At 41.9% G+C, this 7473-nt stretch overlaps 1 long non-coding RNA gene across 1 annotated transcript; it reads left to right on the top strand.

The window, feature by feature from the left end:
* Window positions 1-474: 474 nt before the first annotated feature.
* On the top strand, window positions 475-3489 carry LOC133368562 (uncharacterized). The gene is made up of 3 exons (XR_009758697.1): window positions 475-711; window positions 1024-1143; window positions 2366-3489. It is a non-coding gene; the product is annotated as an uncharacterized LOC133368562 (long non-coding RNA).
* Window positions 3490-7473: the final 3984 nt, after the last annotated feature.

Here is a 7473-nt window from a genome sequence, read left to right as displayed (position 1 = left end):
TGCTCATGCAATCTGGATCACTCCCATTCTAGAGTGCTTATGCCACACACCTTCCCGTCAAACACGGCATGCAGGAGGAAGCCAGCCCAGACTGAAAACCTGCAGTAAAGGGGGAAGGGAGTGGAGGCAGGAGCGGCTTTTATTGAGGCTTTTCTCCTCTCTGATGAAGGGGGAGCAGTGCTGGGCTGAAAAAGTCAGAAGGGGTGATTTCTTGTTTTTTCCTCCCTGCATGGTAGCTTCTTAAAAAAGAAGAATCCCTTTTCTTGCGGGGGGGAGAGGAGAAAGGAGAAGAGAGAGAGAAGGCAAAACAAAATAGAGTAGGGTAGATGGGTATTGGTGAGTGGGTGAGTGAGATGAGACACAGAGGGTTAAATGCTGCTTCTGTGTTTATGAGGGAAGAGAAGAGGGAAGGGAAGTTGCTGGTTACCTGTGTGGGAAATGGCTTTGGATTCTTTATAAGGAGCAGAAGAGATAATTACTTGAGATTTTTCCTGTTGTTTGAAAACCCTTTTAGAAAAAAACCCCAGCCCTTAATATTTTCCTTTCTTCTCCTTACCTCTTCCCTTTGTTCCAGTGATCTGATAGGGAGTGAGAGAGGGAAGGGCAGTGAAGTCTTTGTGTGGGCATGCATGTGTCTGTCTGAAAACTGAATCATAGTAGAAAACATAAGAAAGAAGAAAGCTCAGCAAATATAGGACAACTTCAGGAAAGGTATGACTGGAAATCAAAAGTGCCAAAAAGTCATAAAGAGGGAAGATAGGTACAGAGATAAAAGTTTCATGTCCAAAAGTTGTCTTGACTAACTGTCTTTTACTTTTGAGTATTGGGCTATAAATAATCAAGGCAGATAGAGAAGGGATGGAAGCATAAAGTGCAAGATAAATGAAGGAAGAAACGCTGATAAACATAATGGACTCTTAAACCTACGTAATAAATTGCTAAATTGCTAAATGTTAATTGTTTAACAAGCTTGAGAAAGTGGTGCATAAATATTAATGATGATAATTTACTATCTAATTTCAGTATCTAGCTCTGTTGGGGGTCAAACTTCAATAATGGATAGGTGGCTGAAAACAGGCAGATTGAAAGGGGAAGAAGAAAATGAACAAAGTGAAAGTAGTGAAACTCTGCAGCACAGACAAAGTAAGCAAAAAATGCAGAAATATTGCAATAGTATTCTAAATGTGGGTTTTACATGGATTGGTTCTGAAAATGACCAAAGACCATTGTGCGTGATTTGTTTTGATATACTCACAAATGAAAGCTTAAAACCTTGCAAACTTAGGTGACATTTAGAAACCAAACACTAATTGTGCAGGAAAACCAATGGAATTTTTTCAAAGGAAACTCATAGATCTAAATAAAAGTGGCAAAGTGCTGCAGCATACAGTGGCAAGTTCTGATAATTCAAAATCAGTGGAACCTTCCTATTAAGTAGCTTTTCTGATAGCAAAGGCAGAAAAGCCACATATAATGGGAGAACAATTAATATTACCAATAGCAAAGAAAATAAGTACAATGTTGGGAGAGAAGGCTTGCAAAGAATTGAATGTTTTTGTTGTCAAATAATACAGTTCAATGCAGAATTGGGGAGATGGCTGAGAATGTCAAGGAACAGTTGATTAAAAAAATATGTAATAGTCATTCTATGGTCTTCAACTTGATGAATCCACAGACAGTCAAACCTAACCAATATAAATGCAATGGAAGTATGAATGAAGTATGTTTGCTGATCATTGCAATCATAGGCAACCTCAGATGCCATTTTTGGAATTTTGAATGACTTCATAAAGGAGAGTAATACTGACTGGTCAAAATGTGTTAGAATTAGTAGTGATGAGGCTCACGCTATGACAAGCCAGTATAGTAGTGTTGTCGGTTATGTAAAAGCTGTATCACCAGATGCAAAATTTATTCACTGCTGCATTCACAGGGAATCACTAGCAACAACAAAAAAAGCCCTCTGAGCTCAAGACTGTTTTAGATGATTCTGTGAAAACTGTTAATTTCATTAAGGCCCGCCCTCCAAATTCAAGAATTTTTGCAGCTCTGTGTGAGGAGATGGGCAGCGATCACCGTCAACTACTTCTACATACAGAAATCCGTTGGTTTTCTCGAGGGAAGGTTCTTACTTGCTTATTTGAGTTGTGAGATGAAGTGAGGATTTTCCTGCTTGAATCAAAATCTCAGTTTTCACATCACTTCAATGACTTTTCTTGGTTAGCAAAATTGGCATATTTGGGTGATATGTTCAGCCATTTAAATGGACTCAAGTCTTCAGGATAAAATAGAAGCTATGATCCAGAAATTAGGCCTGTGGTCTCATCAACTGAATCATTGTACGAATCATTTCCATGTCTTTCAGATTTCTTAATCACATCACATATGCCATTATCCGATAAAGCAAAACCTCCAAGTACAGCTGCGTGACTACTTTCCCATTCCTGAGTCAAGATACAACTGGATTAGGAACCTCTTTGGGAGTGCTGATAATACTATACTCTCAGACCTGACACCAAAAGAACAAGACAACTTAACAGAACTTGCATGTGACAATTGAAAGCTATTCTTCACACAAAAGCACTTGTCTAACTTCTGGCTATATGTTCATTCTGAGTTCCGAGAACTCTCTGATAAGGCTGTGAAGTACCTGATGCCTTTTCCTACAACTTATGTTTGTGAAAGGGGATTTTCTGCACTTGTTGCATTGAAATCAAAATATTGAAACAAGTTAGATATGGAACCAGATTTAAGGTTGAAACTTACATTACTTCAACCAGACTTCCAATCTCTGACAGGTGCAAATGAGCACCGGTCTTCTCATTAACTCAATTATACCATGGATGTATGAGGCTGATTTTAAGAGCCTGTCAACACTTAATCATTTGGTCACCTGGACACTCTTGGGCTGCATTCAGACTGTACATTTATTCCACTATTATTCCACTTGAAACAGTCATGGCTTCCACCAAAGTATGGTGGGAACTGTAGTTTCTTAAGGGTGCTCAGAGACCCTTGTTCCCCTCACAGATCTACAATTCTCAGAGTTTCCTGGGAAGAGGGTTGGAATGTTAAACCACTCAGGGAATTGTAGCTCTCTGAGGAGAACAGGAACCTCCTAACAACTCTCAGCACCCTTCACAAACTACACTTTCCAGGCTTCTTTGGGGGAAGCCATGAGTATTTAAAGCGAATAATAGCAGTATAAATATATGGTGTGAATGTGGCCTGGTTTCACTCTTCTTTAGATTGTGGGTTTCAGAAGTAATTATCTGAGCAGATTCATTTGGGGAGGGACCTGTTCTGGAGCCCCTGTGTGTGTGTGTGTGTGTGTGTGTGTGTGCGCGTGCATGCACATGCGTGCACACATGCGTGCACATGTGCCTGCACACATGCATGCACACGTATGTGTATGGGGCTGGTGCATGAAGCCCCTAGTTGACCATCCTTCAAAATTTGTTAGAAGTTGTTTATATTGCTGCAACCTGCCCAGGGACCTTCTGGTGAAGGGCAGATAATAAATATCATTATATTTGTTGTTGTGATAAAAAGTGACATTACTTAACACCTCATTGTGTATTTTTTTCAATTAACAGAGACTAAAGTTACAACAATTAGCATATGAGGATCACAAAATCTTTTGAGTTTACAAAGGGGGTCCCATACTCATAAAGGTTGGGAACTACTGGTTTACATCGTAACATATACATAGCTGAAAATGAACATTTTCTCATATCTGTAGTTGGCAAAATTTCCTTTAAAAAAACAACAACCTGAATGACAAATAATTCTGTTTCCAGCAATGTCTCTCAAGTCTTGTCAATGACAGACTAGGATTGTGAAGACCTAGCTTTAAACCCCTGTTCAGCCAAGAAACTCACTGGGTGACTAGTAGGGATGGGGATAAATTTGATTCCGTTCACATTTAAAGCCAAGTCTATCAAATTGCTTGCCAAAATTTGTATGTTAGTCAAAACTGCATACAAAAATGTGCGTGTTAGGAGAAGTCTGCACTACAAATGCTGAAGAGCTTTCAGGAGGACTTTGTCAAGAAAAAAATCACAAATTGCTGCAGAAATGTGGAGAACTGACTTTAAGACTGGAAAAATGAGAAATGGAGAGAACTGAAGCTAACAGATACTTCCATCCCTAGTGTCCAGACACTATTAGCCTGACAAATTTGGTTTGAAGATTAAATGTAGGCTGTGTGGGACTCCTAGAAGGTAGGGTGAGGTTAAAATGCAGTTTTTAAAAATGTGATGGATCATATAGTAAGTCCAAGGAAGTTCATTGGTCTTATCCTCCCTACTCATAATCTAAACTACGCTTAAAAATCATCTATGAGATTTGCATGACAGAAGAGTGGGCCCATGTCACTCCTGTATGATGTGGACGACCCATGGCAAAGTCCATAAATGCAAAGTCCTGGTTATCACCTCTGAAACCAGTTGAAAGCCTCAGGTCCAGGAGCCAAATGCTTTAAACCAGGCCTCCTTGTCTGAGCCTTGGGACTCTGCCCAGGCCACAGCCCTCACTCACCTTGCTTCACACTCTCCTTGAGTATTTTTGCCTGGCTGGAATTATTATTATTATTTATTATTTATTTATTAAATTTATATACTGCCCGACTAGCAATAGCTCTCTGGGCGGTGAACATGGCAATACAATAACATAAGAAATGCAATAAATGACACAATATAGTACAAAAATAATGCAATCTAAAATCAATACAATAACATTTTTTAAAATTAAATCAATTTAAATTAAAATGCTTCAGAGAATAAGAAGGTTTTAACCTGGTGCCGAAAAGAAAGCAGAGTCGGCGCCAGGCGCACTTCCTCGGGGAGACTATTCCATAGTTCGGGGGCCACCACTGAGAAGGCCCTAGATCTTGTCACCACCCTCCAGGCCTCCCTATGAGTTGGAACCCGGAGGAGGGCCTTCGTAGTAGAACGTAGTGTACGGGCCAGTTCATATCGGAAGAGGCGTTCCGCAAGGTAACATGGTCCCGCACCGTATAAGGCTTTATAGGTTAATACCAACACTTTGAATCTGGCCCGGAAACGTATTGGCAGCCAGTGCAAGCGGGCCAGAACAGGTGTTATATGCTCGGACCGCTTGGTCCTTGTTAGCAGTCTGGCTGCCGCGTTTTGCACTAGCTGTAGCTTCCAAACTGTCTTCAGAGGTAGCCCTACATAGAGCACATTGCAGTAATCCAAACGCGAGGTTACCAGAGCATGTACCACTGATGTAAGGTCCTCTTTACTCAAATAGGGACGTAGCTGGGCTACCAACCGAAGTTGGTAAAACGCATTCCTTGCCACTGAGGCTACTTGAGCCTCAAGTGAGAGGAAAGAGTCTAAAAAGACTCCCAGACTATGAACCCGCTCCTTTAGGGGGAGTGTAACCCCATCCAGGACAGGGTATATATCCACCATCCGATCAGAGAACATATCCACCAACAGCATCTCAGTATTGTCTGGATTGAGCTTCAGTTTGTTAACTCTCATCCAGTCCATTGTCGCGGCCAGGCAACGGTTTAGCACATCGACAGCCTCACCTGAGGAAGATGAAAAGGAGAAGTAGAGCTGCGTGTCATCAGCATACTGATGACAATGCACTCCAAAACTCCTGATGACCTCTCCCAACGGCTTCATGTAGATATTAAAAAGCAGGGGGGACAAAACTGACCCCTGCGGGACCCCATATTGGAGAACCCACGGTGTCGAGCAATGTTCCCCGAGCACTACCTTCTGGAGATGACCCGCCAAGTAAGAGCGGAACCGCTGCCAAGCAGTACCTCCAACTCCCAACTCCGCGAGCCTCTCCAGAAGGATACCATGGTCGATGGTATCAAAAGCTGCTGAGAGATCAAGGAGAATCAACAGAATTACACTCCCTCTGTCTCTCTCCCGACACAGGTCATCATACAGGGCGACCAAGGCTGTCTCGGTGCCAAAACCGGGCCTAAAACCCGATTGAAATGGATCTAGATAATCGGTTTCATCCAATAGCGCCTGGAGCTGGCCAGCAATCACTCGTTCCAAGACCTTGCCCAGGAATGGAACATTCGCCACTGGCCTGTAGCTGTTCAAATCGTCTGGGTGCAAAGAAGGCTTTTAAGAAGCGGTCTCACCACTGCCTCTTTCAGACAGCCAGGGACCACTCCCTCTTGTAAAGAGGCATTTATCACTTCCTTGGCCCAGCTACCTGTTCCATCCCTGCTAGTTTTTATTAGCCAAGAGGGGCAAGGATCTAGTACCGAAGTGGTTGCTCGTACCTGTCCAAGCACCTTGTCCACGTCCTCGATGTGTTCTTGATCTCTAATAATGACTCTTGCTTGCCTGACTGGAGGATACAGATGAGTGTGTGAGTGTGTGTAGAAACTAGCCTACTGAATAAAAGGAAGCTGTACCTTCATTGCTTCACCCACTTTTGCCTCTGGCCCTGCTCACCACTGGCTTGTGGCCCCCATAAGGTTGCCTAGAAGGGAAAGAGGCCCTCAGGCTGACAAAGGCTCTCCATCCCTGCCCGTAGCAGTCTGACCAGGATATTTGAAGGTATACCTTTTCCACGTGAACCTGCTCATCCTTTGCCCCATGTCCCATCACTTTGGGAAGCCCATTTGGTAAGAGCTCAGGACAGGACCTTTTCAGTTGCACTCCACAGGTTATGAAATTCCTTAATCCCGATTGGCCTCCTCTTTGTTGGTGTTTTAATGCATTGGGCTGGATCCAGACTTAGGTCACATCCACACCATTTCTACAACTTTAACCATTATGGCTTCCCCCAAAGAATCTTGGAAATTGTAGTTTATGCCTCACACAGCTACAATTCCTGGCACCTTTAAACTACATTTCCTAGGATTCTTTGGGGAAATCATGTGTTTTTAATTTGATTTAAATGTATGGCGTGGATGTGATGTTAGTTAGAACTTAGCTCCCCCTGAAATCAATTGGACTAAATGCATTTATTAAAAGTATTTATAAGCCACCTTTTGTCTCTGACTTGTCTCATCAATGTCAATGTGATCTAAATTTACCCAACTTAGCCTGGATCCAACCCATTGTTATAATTTTTCTTTTCACCACACTTTTTGGGAAACTTTTTGATTTATTTTTGACCATCTGTAGTTTAATTGTTTTGGCTTCTCACTCTCTGTTTTTGCTATTTGTTTCTTTTTATTGGATATTTTATTGATTGTGTGTTTCATTTCAGCTTTAGATAGAAAGTAGACCAAGATCTACTGGTAGGTCTTTAGTTGATGTGCTGTAAATTGACAATGGCAAGGATTTCTGAGTCCCAATTGTTTTCAAGAGCCACAACAAAATGATCTACCCCACCCCATTAGACTGCTAAAATTAAGAAATCTTGGAGTTAACCAGGAAAAGATTATTCTGTGGAAGGACTGTGAGCTCAGCTCAATCCTGGTACTCCAATCAAGTGCTTACCAACTACTCAAATGCACCATGT

This window comes from Rhineura floridana, chromosome 1, assembly GCF_030035675.1.
Source record: "Rhineura floridana isolate rRhiFlo1 chromosome 1, rRhiFlo1.hap2, whole genome shotgun sequence".
Lineage (NCBI taxonomy): Eukaryota > Metazoa > Chordata > Lepidosauria > Squamata > Rhineuridae > Rhineura > Rhineura floridana.
Note: the sequence above shows the minus strand (reverse complement) of the source record. Positions and strands in the feature narration are given on the sequence as shown.